Source organism: Acinonyx jubatus, chromosome X (assembly GCF_027475565.1).
Source record: "Acinonyx jubatus isolate Ajub_Pintada_27869175 chromosome X, VMU_Ajub_asm_v1.0, whole genome shotgun sequence".
NCBI lineage: Eukaryota > Metazoa > Chordata > Mammalia > Carnivora > Felidae > Acinonyx > Acinonyx jubatus.
This window is the reverse complement of record NC_069389.1, coordinates 57,298,570-57,315,406: the sequence shown is the minus strand read 5'-3', so window position 1 is coordinate 57,315,406 and position 16,837 is coordinate 57,298,570. Positions and strand designations below refer to the sequence as shown.

The window sequence follows — 16,837 nt, the reverse complement described above, 5'->3', positions numbered from 1 at the left end:
GGAGGAGTACAGAGGGAGAGTGAGTTGCACATGTGTGAGTATGTGCTGGCATTGTAACTGGAGGTTATAACTCACTTGCTCTGAGTTCCCAGACTGTGCCCCAAGTTTTCCTGGAATAGAAAAGAAGACAAATAGGGCCAGGAGGTAAGGAGGAGGAGAAGGAGGGGGAAGACACAAGAAGAAAGAGAAGGCCTTGTGCACATCTGCCTTTTCTGACCCTTAATGAAGGAGGCTTAGTTAGCATCCTCTACAGTGCAGGGTTGGGAAGATGGATCAGCCAACTGATGTGGATGTAGGGGAGAGACAACATAGGTGAAATAAAAGAACAATAACTACTACTTATTTTACAGATGAGGAAACTAAGGCTCAGAGAGGATATGTAACTTGGCCAAGGTCACATCTGTTCGTTCATTCAGCAAGTAATTACTAAGCAAGTTCTATGTGCCACACACAGTGTGCTAATAGGTGGTAGACCAGTCTCGTTGAATTGGGGCTTTAGAGTCAGGCTTTTTGTCCTTTCCACTGCCCCTCATCTCTTTGCAGTGTTGCCCTGCTAAGTCTATTTGACATACCTCATTTTTCCATTCCTATTTTTGTAAGCACACCTACCCCTGCTTTTTCCAATTACCCCTAGTAAACCCTTCCTACCCTTCACTGCATATCTGGCACCTTCCATGTGGCTGATCCAAAACACCTGAAATCTGATGTCCCCTTGGAAATCAGCCAAGGGCAACACTTGAAATTCTGGCCTCTGACACAGGCCTTTCAGCCTCCTCTAACCCCCTGTCCCTGACATGCTCCCATCACCCTACCATACTATTATTGAATCTTTTTACTCCATTCTGAACTGAATAGAGAAGTAAAAGTGAAGGACAAAAGGTGGAAGAAGCCAACCCATCTAGCTCCTACCACCTGAACTGTGTTGTGTTCACTAGCCTCACTCTGCTATTTACAGTTCCATGACCCCAAGATGAGGCCCTTTGCACATCTACTGGTAATGTTCTCAGGAACACCATTGTACTGAGTGTAAGCAGCACCTCCTCTGGCAGTTTGAAGTCTGGGATTGACATTCTTCTAGGGACTAGCAATTGGGGCATCAGATCTGGATATGTCCAATGCCTGCTGAAGCTCCAAGGAATTGCTGAAACGGTTCTCCTGCCTGGTGGGAGTCTACACCATGGAAACTCAGCTTATTTCCACACATTCTCTTGCTTCCTGAGAAGCCATAAGAATAAGCTGAAAGTCAGGGTTGGTCCCAAGACAGACTGACCATTTGCTTTCAGGCTTCTTAGAAGGATTTGGAGCAGGATTGCGGAGGATACCTTGAGCCAATTTGCATGACTTCAGGTGAGGGTTTCTGTGATGTCCATCCCTTATCTCTTCTTGTCATCCCCTGTCCCCTGTTTATTCCTCTCTAGCCCACTGTGGTTCTTCCCCATTGCCCAGGTTCTTGTCTTGTTGTACTAAAGAGTGATAGGTACTAAAGAGTAAGAGAATTGGAAAGGTTTGTTGTTACTGTTGTTGTTAAACAGAAAGATAAGTTATAAAAATATCAGGGTACCAAGCTGGCTCAGTCAATAGAGCATGCAACTCTTAATCTCAGGTTTGTGAGTTCAAGCCCCATATTGGGTTTAGAGATTACTTTAAAAATAGATAATTATAAAAGTGTTTAAAAATATATCATGCTTAAAATGTTATAAATTCTAAAATAAAAATGGAGGCTGTAAGCCTCCTGTTTAAGTTATTGTAACCAAAGTTAACTTTGTATCTTTGTAACTTTGGTTACAGTAACTTAAACAGCTTTTAACAAACCATGAAAACCCTTGGCAGATTACTTATTAAGACTCAAAATACCTATATATACAGGAATCAAGAACTACCATTATTGAAATTCAACTGTGTGATACCATGTGCTGGATTCTTTATATATATGATCTCATTTAATCTTCACAATCACCTCATGAGGTAGGAAACTTGTGTCCAAAGACACCATGTAACATGCCCATAGTCACATAACAAGTAAGTAGTGACCTCTGGAGTTGAATCCAGACCTAGTGCCATCTGCCTCTTAGCAGTATTGTTCAAGTCTACTCATCATACCCTGTCTGCTTTTTTCAGTTGACCCTAGTGAACCCTTTCCACCCTGCAATGTCTCCCAAAGTCAGGTTCTGAACCAGCTTAATTTTAAGAAGTATTATTGTGTCTCCACTTCAGAGCCAAACTAAATCAATCAATGGATATTTTTTTGTAACCTCCCATGTTCTTAGTGCCATGAGAGGTATAAGAGAAGTTTAAAACATGGTCTCTGCCTCTATTAAACAGCTAAGAACTCTAGAGAAGGAGACAAAACTAACACCTTTAGACAGATCAGGATATAATAAGGCTGATACTATGTAGAAGTGGGGGAGTAAGACCTAAGGGAGACTGCTTTCAAAAGGCTTGGAGGATTTTAATTGATAATGGGGAAGTGTTCATAAGTGAGGGAAACTTGAATAGGTGGGATCCAGGAGCAGATTGCAACTTCCCTTGAATTTCTGGCTGAGGAGTCCATACTGGATACAATAAAGTGGGAGCCATTCTAGCTTCCAGGATTAGGACATAACATGATGCAGTGATATTTGGATGAATCGTGATATTTGGATGAATCATTCTAAGAGTGAGCCTGCAAGAGAGTGGACCAGAACAGTGGTAGTAGGATATTCCCTATCCTATTCCTCCCAGAATACCCAAGGGTTGTTTGGAAGACAGTACCAACAACACTTAGAAATAGGTCATGTATAGGGGATCAAAAAGAGAGGAGGAAGTAAAAATGATTCTGAGGTTTCCATTTGGATATCAGCTTGGATGGGGAGCTGTTGGAGGAGGGGGGATAGTTTTACAGAAACATATACTTGATGTGTTCTGTTTTGATATTTTGAAGTTGAGGTATAATACAATGTCCCAAATATATCTACATGGAAGATTTGTTGCAGCCAACTAAAAAGAAATTTTTAAAGATAATTTGATGGCACAAGATTATTCTCAAAACAATATTAAGTGTAAAAAAAACAGGATACAAAATGAGTTAATACCAAATAGTCTCAGTTTTGTAAATATACATAATGTATATGTGAGTGAGTATGTGGATATGCACAGAGAAACGTCAGAAGGAAATATAACAAAAATGCTAACAGTAGTTACTTTGGTTGGTAGGATTGGAATTGTGGGTATTTTTTACTTGTTCTTAATTCTTTTTCTGTATTTTTCAAAATTTCTACCATGAGCATGTGTTGTTTTTTTATTCCCAAAAGAATTAATACATGTTTGAATTTTTAAATAATAATAATAATAATGTTTTATCAGACCTTATATCCCAATTTTTGGTTTACAAAATCTGGTCACTGCACCTGCACATTGCTGGAAAGATAGAGACTAGAGAGTGAGCATTTTACATGGCTCAGGTACTATTTCCTTTCTTAGGTACCTCTAGTAATTCTAGGGTGCTTCCATCTGTCTGCTCAAGGAAGCAGATTTTCCCTTGACTCATGCTGTAAAGCCTCTTCTGTCTAGTAGAAGGGTATAAAATCCAGATAGCTTCCTAGGACCATGTTCCTTTCCAAAATTCTCATTCACTCCAAAGCAGCTGTCTCAGTCTCAGTCTTTCTGACTTCTCTCTTCTGCTCCATTGATCTATGTGTTTATTCCTCCTCATAGTCTTGATTAGTATACTATATAATAAACCTTAAATCAGGGGTGCCTGTGTGGTCCAGTCGGTTAAGCATCTGACTTTGATTTCAGCTCAGGTCATGATTTCACACTTCATGAGTTTGAGCCCCACATCAGATTCTGCACTGACAGTGTGGAGCATGCTTGGGATTCCCTCTTTCTCTCTCTCTCTCCTCCTGTCTCCTCCTCTCTCTTGCTTCTTTCTCAAAATAAATAAACTTTTAAAAAGTAAATAAATACACCTTAAATCAGGTAGAGTGATTCCTCTTTCTTCCTTTTCAAAATTGTTTTAGCTTATACTAGTTTCTTTGCTTTCTATATATGCTTTAGAATAATCTTGTCTATGTCTACAAAATATCTTGATGTGATTTTGTTAGGAATCATGTTGAACAAGTATATCAATTTGGGGAGAATTGACATCTTTATTGTATTGAGTTTTCCAATCCATAAACATGGTTTGTCTCCCCATTTACTTAGGTCTTTTTTTAATTCCTTCTTCAGCATTTTATAATTTTCAGCATACAGATTCTAAACAGGTTTTATACATTAGTTTTTCTCTTTTTGAGTTATTGTATTTTTTTAAATTTTCTTAACATTTATTTATTTTTTGAGAGAGAGAGAGCATGAGCAGGGAGGGGCAGAGGGAGAGGGAGACACAGAATCTGAAGCAGGCTCAGGCTCTGAGCTGTCAGCAGAGCCTGATGCGGGGCTCGAACCCATGAACCACAAGATCATGACCTGAGCTGAAGTCGGATGCCCAACTGACTGAGCCACCCAGGTGCCCCTTGAATTATTGTATTTCTTTTGTTTTCCATCTGTTAATAGTTACTATATAGAAATACAATTTTTGTATATTGCATTTATATCCTGTGACCTTGCTGAACTCATTTATTAGTCCTGTTTCTTAAGGATTCTTAGGATTTTCTACATAGATCACCACTCATCTACAAATAGAAACAGTTTTATTTCTTCATTTCTGATCTGTATGCTTTTTGTTGCCTTTTCTTGACTTATTGCACTGGCTTAGACTTCCAATATTATGTTAAATAAAAATGGTGAGAGCAGACACCCTTGCCTTGTTCCTGAACTTAAAGGAAAAATACTCACTCTTTCACCACTAAGAGTATGTTAGCTGTAGGTTTTCATAGATCTTTCTTATTAAGTTGAGGCAGTAACCCTTCATATTCCTGGTTTCATGAGAGTCTTTGCTATGAATGGGTGTTAAATGCAGCTTCTGCATCAGTTGATACAATACTGATATATATGTAATTTTTCTTCTTTAGCCTTTTAATATGGTAGATTACCCTGATTGATCTTCAGATTTTGTGGGGTTTTTTGTTCTGTTTTGTTTTCAAAGTATGGGGCACCTGAGTGTCTCAATCGGTTAAGCATCCAACTTTGGCTCAGGGCATGATCTCACAGTTTGTGAGTTCAAGCCCCATGTCGGGCTCTGTGCTGACAGCTCAGAGCCTGGAGCCTGCTTCGGTTTCTCTGTCTCCCTCTCACTCTCTGCCCCTCCCCCACTCACCCTTTGTCTCTGTCTCTCTCAAAAATAAATAAACATTAAAAATTTAAAAATAAATAAATAAAGTAGTCTTCATGCCCAACATGAGGCTTGAAATTGCAATCCCAAAATCGAGAGTCATGTGCTCTATTGACTGAGCCAGCCAGTCGCCCCGATCTTCAAATTTTGAACCAGATTGTATATCCAAAATAAACTCTACTTGATCATGGTGTACAATTTTTATATACATTGCTGAATTCTATTTGTTAATATTTTCTTGAAGATTTTGTTTCTGTATTCATGAGAGATATTAGCCTATTGGTTTCTTTTTTTTGTGCTGTCATCATCTGCTTTCAGTATCAGGCCAATAATGCCTTATGAGGTGAATTTGGGAATATTCCTTCCTCTTCCGTTTTCTGCAAGAGATAGGGTAGAATTGGTATCAATTCTCCTTTTTAGTAGACTTCTCCAGTGAGACCATCTGGGCCTGGAGATTTCCTTTTCAGGAAGTTTTTCATTTCTACCTTGATACCATTGTGGTCAGAAAATATGTGCTATATAATTTCAATTTTTTTTCAACTTGTTGAGGTTTGTTTTATGGCCCAGTATATGATCCATTTTAGTATATGTTCTATAAGTGCTAGAAAAAATATGTATTCTGTTGCTGTTTGATGGAATGTTCTATCAATGTTGGTTAGATCCTATTGGCTGATAGCATTATTGAGTTTTTCAATATCCTTGGTCATTATCTGTCTTGTTCTATTATCAATTGCTGAGAGAGGGATATTAAGTCTCCAATTCTAATTGTGAATCTATTCTCCTTAAGCTCTATCAGCTTTTGCTTCATTTATTCTGAAGCTCTGTTGTTTGATACATACACATTTTGATTGCTATATCTTCTTGGTAGATTGACCTTTTCACCATTATGTAATATCCCTTTCTGTCCATGGTAATTTTCTTTGCTCTCAATTTTACTTTATCTGATATAAATATAGCCACTCCTGATTTCTTTTGATTAATGTTTGCATGGCATATCTTTTTCTATCCTTTTACTTTCAACCTGCTAATATCATATTCAAAGTGAGTTTCTTATAGATAGCATGTAGTTGGATCACTTTTTTAGCCACTCTGCCAATCTTTGTCTTTTAACTAATGTATTTATTTTATTTTCTTAGAGAGAGCACGGGTGGGGGAGAGGAGGACACAGAGAGAAAGAGAGAGAATCTTTTTTTTAAGTTTATTTTGAGAACAAGAGAGAGTGGAGGAGGGGCAGAGAGAGAAGGGGAGAGAGAGAATCCCAAGCAGGCTCTGTGTTGTCAGCACAGAACCCAATGTGGGGCTCGAACTCATGAATTACAACATCATGACCTGAGCCAAAACCAAGAGTTGGATGCTTAACTGACTGAGCCACCCAGGCACCCCATAGAGAATTAATCTTAAGCAAGCTCCATGCTCAGTGTGGAGCCCGACATGGAGCTTAATACCACAACCCTAGGATCATGACCTGAGCTGAAATCAAGAGTCAGATGCTCAACCAACTGAGCCACCCAGGAGCCCCATAACTAATGTATTTAGATCATTTATATTCAATGTAATTTTGATATGTTAGGGATTAAATCTACCATTTTATTTTCTGTTTCTCTTTGTTCCTTCTGTTCACTCTCTATTTTATTCTTCCTCCTTTACTGTTGGTAACTTTATACCTTTGTTCAAATTTCATTTTGATTCACCTTTAGTGGTTTTGATTGTATCTCTCTGTGTAGGCTTTTTAGTAGTCACTCTGGGTATATATTATATATACATAATTTACCACAATCCACTGGTATCAACATTTTACCAGTTTGAGTGAAGTGTAGAAACCTTACCTACTTTAAGTCCTTTCCCCTCTCCTCTTTATAACATAATTGTCTTAAATATTTCTTCTACATACATTTAGAACTGCATCAGTGTTATAATTTTTGTTTCAATCATCAAACATAATTTAGAAAACTGAAGATGAGAAAAATCTATTGTGTTTATTCATATTTTTACTCTTTCCATTGTTCTTTCTTCCTTCCTGATGTTCCAAGATACCTTCTTTTATCATGACCTTTTCATTTCAAAACCTTCCTTTAGCTATTCTGTTAGGGTAGGTGTGGTGGCAACAAGTGCTCTTAGTTTTCCTTCCTCTGAGAATATTTTTATTTCCCCTTCATTCCTGAAAAAAATGTTTTCATGGATCTAGAATTCTGGATTGACAGTTACTTTCTTGCACCACCTGAAACATATTTTACCACCTCCTTCGGGCCTCCATGGATTTTGATGAGAAAACCACTGTCATGTGAATATCTTTCCCTTATAGTAAGGCTTTGTTTCTGTCTTGCTGCTTTACATACTTTTTTTTTTAACTTTTCAGGAATTTGATTATGATGGGTCTTGGTGTGGATCTCTTTGTATTTATCCAGTTTGGGGTTCAGTCAGATTCTTGAATCTGTAGGTTTATATCTTTTGCCAAATTTGGGGAATCATTAGCTATTATTTCTCCAAATTCTTTTTCAGTCCCATTCTCTTTCTCCTTGCCCTCTGGAACTTTGGTGACATGAATATTAGATCTTTTATCATAGTTCCACATGATCCCTGAGGTTCTCATTTTCTCAGACTATTTTTTGTCTTTTATTCAAATTGGTTAATTTCTATTGTTCTATATTCCAATTTACTGATTTTCCTCTCCCACTTCTCTCCACTGTGCTGTGGAGCCCATCTGTTGGGTTTTTTCTTTCACTTATTGCATTTTTTAGTTGTAAAATTTCCATTTCGTTTTTCTTTATTTCTTCTATTTCTTTGCTGAGACTTATTCTTTCATTTTTTTTCAAGCAAGTTCATAATTGCTCAGTGAAGTATTTTTATGATGACCCCTTTAAACTCATTGTCAGGTATTTCCAACATCTATGTCATCTCTATGTTGGCATCCATTAATTGTCTTTTTCCCATTCAAGTTGATAGTTTCCTGTTTCTTGGTACGAGTGATTTTCTATTGTATCCTGAAATTTGTAGATCGTTTTATGAAATCTGCATCTTATTTAAATCTTCTGTTTTAGCAGGCTTCCAATAACATCATGCTTGCAGAGAAGGGGGGGGCACCACTCCATTACTTCCAGGTGGGGATAAAAATCTAGGTTCCCCACTCAGCTGCCATTGACAGCCTAGGGAGAGGTGGGGCATCATCTGTTAGACAAGAGTGGAAATTCAGGCTCCCCATTAGAACTCCACTGATACCATCCTGGCTAGGAATGGGAATAGCACTTCATTACTGCTCCCCATGTAGTCTCTAATGATGGCAATGAGTGGGCCTCCTTGCCATTGAGATAAAAGTTCTGGCTTTCCACTCTACCTTCTCTGACACTATTCTGGGATAGAAGAGGAGCCTGGTAACTGTTAAGCTAATTTTTTATTTCAATGTTTCATACATGTAACAAATATGTATTTGGTGTTAATATGTACCAGGCACTATTCTGGGCACCGGTGATAGAGATGTAAATAGTAGGACAGGTAGGGGCACCTAGGTGGCTCAGTTGGTTGGGTGACCGACTTCGGCTCAGGTCATGATCTTGCAGTTTGTGAGTTGGAGCCCCGCGTCGGGCTCTATGCTGACAGCTCAGAGCCTGGAGCCTACTTCAGATTCTGTGTCTCCCCCTCTCTCTACCCCTCCCCTGCTTGTGCTCTGTGTCTCTCTGTCTCTCAATAATAAACGTTTAAAAAAATTTTTTTTAATTTAAAAAAATAATAGGACACGTAAAGGTCTTGCCCATCATGGAGCTTACATTCTAGTGGGGAAGATAGACAATAAGCAAATGAATAAATATTTAATGTTGGTTACTGATAAATTTCAATGGGGTGCTATTTTAGATAGGTGGTCAGTAAAGGCCTCGCTGAGGAAGTGACATTTGGGAATAGAGCTTAATGTAGTAAGGGAAGGAGCTTTGCAAAAATTGGGGTGAAAAACATTCTAGATGAAGAAAAGAGCAAGACCAAAGACCCTATGGCAGGAATGGATCTGGTGTACAGTTGACCCTTAAACAATGTGACAGTTAGGGGCACCTACCCCCTACATACTTGAAAAACATCTACATATAACTTTTGTTTGTTTTGGTTTTTTTAAATTTTTGTCTTTGTTTGGTTTTTGGTGTCCCTGGGTGAGCATGAATGCATATAGCTTTTGAATCCCCAAAAATGTAACTACTAATAGCCTACTATTGACCAGAAAACTTACTGAAACGTAGTTGATTAACATATATTTTGTATATAGATTGTATACTGTATTTTTTCCTGTTTTTAAGTTTTTATTTTAATTCCCATTAGTTAACATACAGTATTATATTAGTTTCAGGTATACAATATAGTGATTCAACACTTTCATACATCACCTGGTGCTCATCACAAATGCACTCCTTAATCCCCATCACCTATTTAACCCAGCCCCCACCCACCTCCCCTCTGATAACCATCAGTTTGTTCTCTATAATTAAGAGTCTATTTCTAGATTTCTCTCTGTGTGTCTTCTTTTCCCTTTGCTCATTTGTTTTGTTTCTTAAATTCCACATATGATGAAATCATACTTGAAATTATATTTGTCTTTCTCTGACTTATTTTTCTTAGCATTATACTCTCCAGATTTATCCATGTTGTTGCAAATGGCAAGATTTCATTCTTTTTTTGGCTGAATAGTATTCCAGTGTGTGTGTGTGTGTATACCACATCATTTTTATCCATTCATCAATTGTTGGACGCTTGGGCTTCTTCCATATCTTGGCTATTGTAAATAATGCTGCTATAAACATAGAGGTGCATTTATCCCTTTGAATTAGTGTTTTTATATTCTTACAATAAAGTAAGGTAGAGAAGAGAAAATGTTATTACAAAATTCATGAGAAAGAATAAATACAGGAGTGCCTAGGTGGCTCAGTCAGTTAGGCATCCAACTTTGGCTCAGGTCATGGTCTCAAGGTTCATGAGATCGAGCCCTACATTGGGCTCTGCACTGACAGCACAGAGCCTGCTTGGGAGTCTCTGTCTCCCTTGGTCTCTCTGCCCCTTCCCCCCTCAAAAATAAACATTTAAAAAAAGAAAGAGGAAATACATTTACAGTATTGTACTGTAAAAAATCCATGTATAATTGGACCAAAGCTGTTCAAACCAATGTTATTCAAGGGTCAATTGTATATGTTTTAATGTGTATTGGAAAGAAATATAACTATCACATTAAACTCTGGTGATTTCACAGATATCACTTAGGATAAAGTTAAGTTTTTTAAAAAAGTTGGTATAAAATAGGTTTCCACATAAGTGATATGTAAATATGACAAATTTCTTGACAGTATTGAAGTTTGGGAAACAAATCTGTCTCTGAGGTAGATAATGTTATTAGCTCCATTTAACAGATGAGAGAACCAAGGCTTAGGGAGATTGATTAGTTTATGCAAGTTTAGAGCAAGTGAGGGAGCTGGAATTCCACTTAAGAAACTGAAGGTCATGCCCAACTTTTAAAAGAGAAAATATGGAATTTTCCTTCTTCCTGGTGGGAGTTGCTGTTGTTATATATAACAAACCAAGGAATTTTGAAGAATAAGTGGAGGCCTTTAATGTGTTTAATTTTTTTTCTGTTTTCCCAAAGTACATGCCTAAAGCAATTCTATCACTTATTCCCCTCCAGCTTTTAGCTCTAAAATAATCAAGAGACAGGACGCCTGGGTGGCTCAGTCAGATGAGCATCCAAATCTTGATTTAGGCTCAGGTCATGATCCCAAGGTCATGGGATTGAGCCCCACATTGGGCTTCATGCTGAGGTGTAGCCTGCTTGAGATTCTCTCTTTCCCTCTGTCCCCTCTCCCCCACTCATGCTGTCTACTAAAATATTTTTTTTATTTTTTTAATGTTTATTTATTTTGAGAGAGAGAGACAGAGCACCAGGAGGGGAGGGGCTGAGAGAAAGGGGGAGACACAGAATCTGAAGCAGCCTCCAGGCTCTGAGCTGTCAGCACAGAGCCAAATGCAGGGCTTGAACTCATGAGCTGTGAGATCATGACCTGTGCCAAAGTCAGAGGCTCAACGAACTGAGCCACCCAGGCACCCCTCTCTAAAATAAATTTTTAAGAAATAAAATAATCAGGAGACAAAAGAGAGGTCAGAACTTATTAGAGAGGAGGCTCTTAACTATTAAGAACTAGCTGAGGGTTGCTGAAGGGGAGGAAGGGGGATGGGTTAAACCGGTGATAGGGATTGAGGAGGGCACTTGTGATGAGCACTGGGTATTGTATGTAAGTGATGAACCACTAAGTTTTACTCATGAAACTAATATTACACTATATGTTAACTAACTAGAATTTAAATAAAAACTTGAAACAGTAAAAGAATAAAGTAAACTGCATTTTTCTATTAAAAAAAAAGAACTTATTAGAGAAAATAAGGTAAAACACTCAGAGTTCTGGAATGCTTTACTGTTGACAGTTCCCTCAATCTACCTGGAGGCCCTTTAACCAACTGAGATTCAGGTACTGTCTTTAGCATAGCTGCCAAATCCAGCAGTGCCAATAGGCATTTTATGCCAGAGTAAACAGGCCCAGCCTCCATGGCCTTGATGCTGAGGGACAGTCTTTGCAGGACTCTCACCACAAAGTTCCAGGGCAAGCTCTACAGACATCCCATCCTCTGGACTCCTCTGCTATACCTGGACAGGGACATCTGCAAGCTACAGTCAGGCCACCAAAGGAGCTCTCAGTGTTTTAAGAAAGAGAAGCATCTTTATAGGCTTCTGGTTTACCCACATCCTTCTGCCTCTATGCAGCTCCAAGCATATTTTGGAGGGAGATTTCATAAAGATTTCGAAATTGAGTTAGAATTTCAAGTCTATTGTGACATGCAAATTAGTCCTGCTTGCCCATTTGGCAGCAATGCAGCTGAAGTGCCTAGAGACGGGCCATAAAATGAAAACATCAAAGTGATTAAATGTGCCCGAAGAGCATAATTGAGTGCATGAATAAGAGAAAATAAAACAAATTGATTTTCTCCAGTGCCAGAAAAACAGAATAATTGAGAACAAAATAATAGACTTTGAAGTAATCAAAATGAGGAATGTACCATAGTGACATAGAAACAGCCAGTTGTGGGGGAGATTTATTGTGTTTCTGTTATCATTTTTACAACTTTAATTTCATTAGCTAATAAATACAAATCAATTGAAAAATCAGTCAACCAGAAAGAAGGCAGTCCCAAGCCAAGATTTTTATTCACATCTCTAAAACAGGCTGAGGCAGTGATCCTTAGTCTATTTTCATAGGCACACATATCCCCCGTGAGCTGGAAAACAAGTTCTGGGAGGCCTCTCTGCTTTGGAGGTGATGATGTTCTGTTCTGGCAGTCGCTTTCCACATTATAAGTTTACAGATTCAACTTTCAAAAGGGTGACTTTTATACCCTGCCAAGATTTCCAACAGAATTGCCTGAGTACGGCATCTTGGTTTACAAAGATGACGTTTTCATGGCACTGACCAGCTCCTATGGTCTTGCACTGGGTCTTTCTGAATTTGCGCAGTGGAGGCAGCGGCAGGTCCAGCAACAACAGCAGGATTACCTGCCACTCTTCAATACTGATGAGCATCTGTGGCTCACTGCTACCATGGTCATCCCCTCCACACACACGTGCTCATGTGCAGTACATGAAGATCTATTCTAAAACACATAAAGGCCAGCAAGAGTATGACACCCCTTTGGTTTCCAGCCTGGCAACCATGATGCTGGGGAAATCAGGGGAGGGAAGCTGGGCTGGGAGACTTCTCATGCTGACTGTAGCAACAGAGCACTGGGGACAGCAAGCTATGCTGGGACCGGGTGTTGGAACGTCACACAGCAAGCATGAGATCAATGCAGAACTATTTTTATGGCTCCTCCAAGGAAAGAATCCATCCACCCTACTCTTCAGCTGTTCATGGCTGGGCTCAGTGGCCCTTCACCTCAGGATCCACAGTGGTGGCTAATGTGACTCAGATTGCAGTTTTTCCTTTCACAGACCCTTGAGCTGCTCTGGCAGCTGTTGGCACTTCCAGATGTTCATGACACACCCTACCTTCAGGGCTCCACAGTTAGCAGCCATGCCTCTGGCTCCAGTAAAGGTCTTTGGGACTATTGGGACTGTAAACCGTGGTCTACAGGAGGAGTTGGCAGTGCTGAGACTGGCACTACTTGCTGGCTCAATCAGGATGGCATAGTTAATACATTGTGCCTGCCAGGCAATTTGTGCTGGAAAATTTATCTTACAGGAAGCACCTAGATGCTGAAAGGAGTCTCTCTGACCTTCTGGTGGCATCTGAGGCCTAATCATGATGTGCATTGAGGTGAACAGGGAATGTTAGCATTTAGCTCCTTTGTGCAAGAGAAAAGTTTATCCCCAGTTCAGGCCTAAAACCCCAGCTTCCATTTCCCACTGGTGTTTGGGTGGAGCAAAACGGAGCAAATGAATTTCACAAGTCTAAAGCATTATACAGATGTAAGGTTGTGTGTTATTCTTCCTGCCACTGCTATTCCCATTATCCTGGATTTCCCAGCCCAGAATTTTTGTCTGAAAAAGAAATATGGAGAAAGCACATGGACCAAGGAACCTGGAGCTGCGACTCCAAAACGGCTGGAAGGCATTGCCCAGCCCAGCAGATAAAGCACTCCAGGCCAAGCTCCACAGGCTGGCTAGCAGACAAGCAGCCCACTCCTGTGATGTCACCTCTACAGTTACTTGTGCCTATCCCTCCACATGGAGCCAGCAGATTTAGGCACAGGAGGGGAGAAAAAATGAATCATAAGCTATTTTAGAAATTACTTCAATTCTGTTTGAGACTGCAGTAGTCCCTTGCAAGCTAAGACCAGAAGCTTGGTGGGATTAATCCACAGCCTCAGGTTCTAATTCAGGTCAGAGGCTGACAAGTGGTAATTGGTGGTTATACTTAATTGTCATTGAAAGGCTTCCTGATGACAGGAGGGATCTACATTCCAAGGCAAGCAATACAGTTGATAATTAAGAGCTTAAATTAAATCAGCCATCCATATCAGCACATGCCCAAGGCTTCGTAGAAGTCTCCTGTTCTGCCATTGTTCCTAGGTAGAGTGTGAGACCCTCAAGCATGATTAGGAGGGTAGCAGCTGGAAAACTTCCTCTAGCCCTAGACCGTGCTAGATGGGCCTCCTCCCCACCTTAAAATCATTCAGAGGCTCCCCATAGCTTCTAGGGTAAAGGCCAAAGCCTTCTAGGTCCTTGGTGATCTGGCCTCAGACCATCCCTTCAACCTCATTGCCCGCCTTCCCTGACCCTCATCCTGTGTTCTGGCCACAAAAACTTTGAAGTTGCCTTTATGTATGTCTGGAACATTCTCTCCTCCTTGCCCTTAAAGGTGCTGCCTCCTCTGTGAAGCCTTCCACACCCTTTCTTTATATGCCCTAAGCACTCTGTACAGACTGGTATTTTATTGCCTTGTTATGGACTAGGATGTGTTTGCCTCCAAAAGTGCCTTCCTCACTGGACAGAGAACTTCTTGAGGGCAAGAACTATTTTTCGTTCTCCTCTGTGACCTCAGCACCCAGCACAGGGTCTAGCCCATTGTAGACAACAAGTAAAGATTTGTGAAATGAATGGACAGAGACAGGGACCAAATTGGGTTGAGGGAGCTGGATGGCAGGGGGTGGGTGGGGTACTATCCACTATTCTCAGATACTAGAGGCAGAACAGCCTGGGCACCAGCTGTCCAAGAGCAATCCCTACAGTGACTTTTCCCAAAATGTGCCTCACATACCTCTGTATGAGAGAAAATTTGAGGTGACACAAAGATATTTTCCATTTTAATAACTATATTAATTTTAATGTATTTTTAATGTTTATTTATTTTTGAGAGAGAAAGAGACAGAGCATGATCAGGGGAGGGGCAGAGAGAGGGAGACATAGAATCCAAAACAGGCTCCAGGCTCTGAGCTGTCAGCACAGAGTCCAACGCGGGGCTCAAACTGGTCAACCAAGAGATCATGACCTGAGCCGAAGTCGGACACTTAACCAACTGAACCAGCCAGGTGCCCCTAATGTATGCTTTAAAATGTACTAAACATATCAAGTCCGTTGATGATGATGATGATTACTACTACTACTTAGTATAGATGAGGCCCAAATAGGTATTAAAAATTCTAAAGTGAGCTGATATAAAGAAAAATATTGTCACTATCAATACAGGTAGTGATATGACAACATACCTGAAAGAGGTACCCATATCATGGAAGTTTGGGAAACACTTTTCAACAGTCCTAAATTTACTTCTGTGTTCCTCTGTGGTGCCACTCGGCCTCCAAGTATTCTGGGATCACCCCAGCATTCCTCCAAACTGCTATGACACTGATTTTCTTCAGAAGTCATTTGCCACTTGGCCTGGTGGCATGGATGCTCCTTTTGTAAGCATATGTTGGCTCTCCCCAACCACATTTATAAGAGGCTTAAGAGTAATGACCAAACTTTAAGCCTCTGTGAGCTGAATAGGAAAGTGCTTTATTAGCTGCCCTATAGATCTACAGATGTCCATTTCTTCAATGAATATTTTTGGGCACCTATTATGTGCCAGGAAGTGTTGAGGGTGCTAAAAGTAGAGTGATGAACAAGACAGACAAGGGTTCTGCCCTCATAGAGCTTGTGAGTGGATACAGACATAGTCAAATAAACACACAAGATGTTTTCAGTGTGCTAAGTGGATTGAAGAAAACTAAACACAATAATGTGACAGAAAATAGTGACAGGGTGGGGGTGGCCACATAGATTGGCATTCACAAGGCCTCTCACAAATAACTTTTATTTCAAGAGAGAGAGAGAAAGAGTGCACAAGTGGTGGAGGGACTGAGAGAGAGGGAGACAGAGAATTCCAAGCAGGCTCCACACTGTCAGTGCACAGCATGATGTGGGGCTTGAACTCATGAACCGTGAGATCAAGAGTCACCCGCTCAACCAACTGAACCACCCAGGCACTCCAGAGATAACTTTTGAATTGAGAGCTAAATCATGAGAAGAGTCAGAAATGGGACTATCCAGGGACAGAACATTCCAGGCAGAAGGAACAGCAAATGCAAAGAAGGGGAAAACCCTAAGGGGGAAAAATGACTCGTGTGTTCTAGCAACACAAAGAAGCTCTATGTGGCTAGAACAGAGTAAGTAAGAGGGTGGTGGTAGGAGACAGGAGATAGCCACCAGAACCTTCAGGGCTTGGCAGCTAAGTAGTTTGGATTTTATTCCAAGTGTGATTAGAAGCCATAGAAGATTTTGAACATAGAAGTGATATGGTCTGACCTAAGTTTTAACAAAACATTCTAGCTGCTATATAGAAAATAGGCTGTAGGGAACAAAGATGGAAGCAGAGAGACCAATTTTGAGACTATTAGGGTTGTCCATGCAAGAGGTGATAGTGGTTTGGAGTAAAGTTAGAGCAGTGAAGGATGGACAGAAGTGGGTGGATTTGGAACCTATTGTGGAGGTAGAATTGACAGGACTCACTAATGGATTGAAAGGGAGGTTGTAAATGAAGGAGGAAATACAGATGACCCCTAGTCAATGTCACAGAGAAAAAAAAAAGCCCAAGGAAC

General features: G+C 40.1%; 1 protein-coding gene across 8 annotated transcripts in view; it reads left to right on the top strand.

Annotated features, from left to right (window-relative positions):
* Positions 1–16,837, top strand: part of HDAC8 (histone deacetylase 8) — a 221,122-nt gene that overhangs the window by 195,923 nt on the left and 8,362 nt on the right. The window lies entirely within an intron of this gene.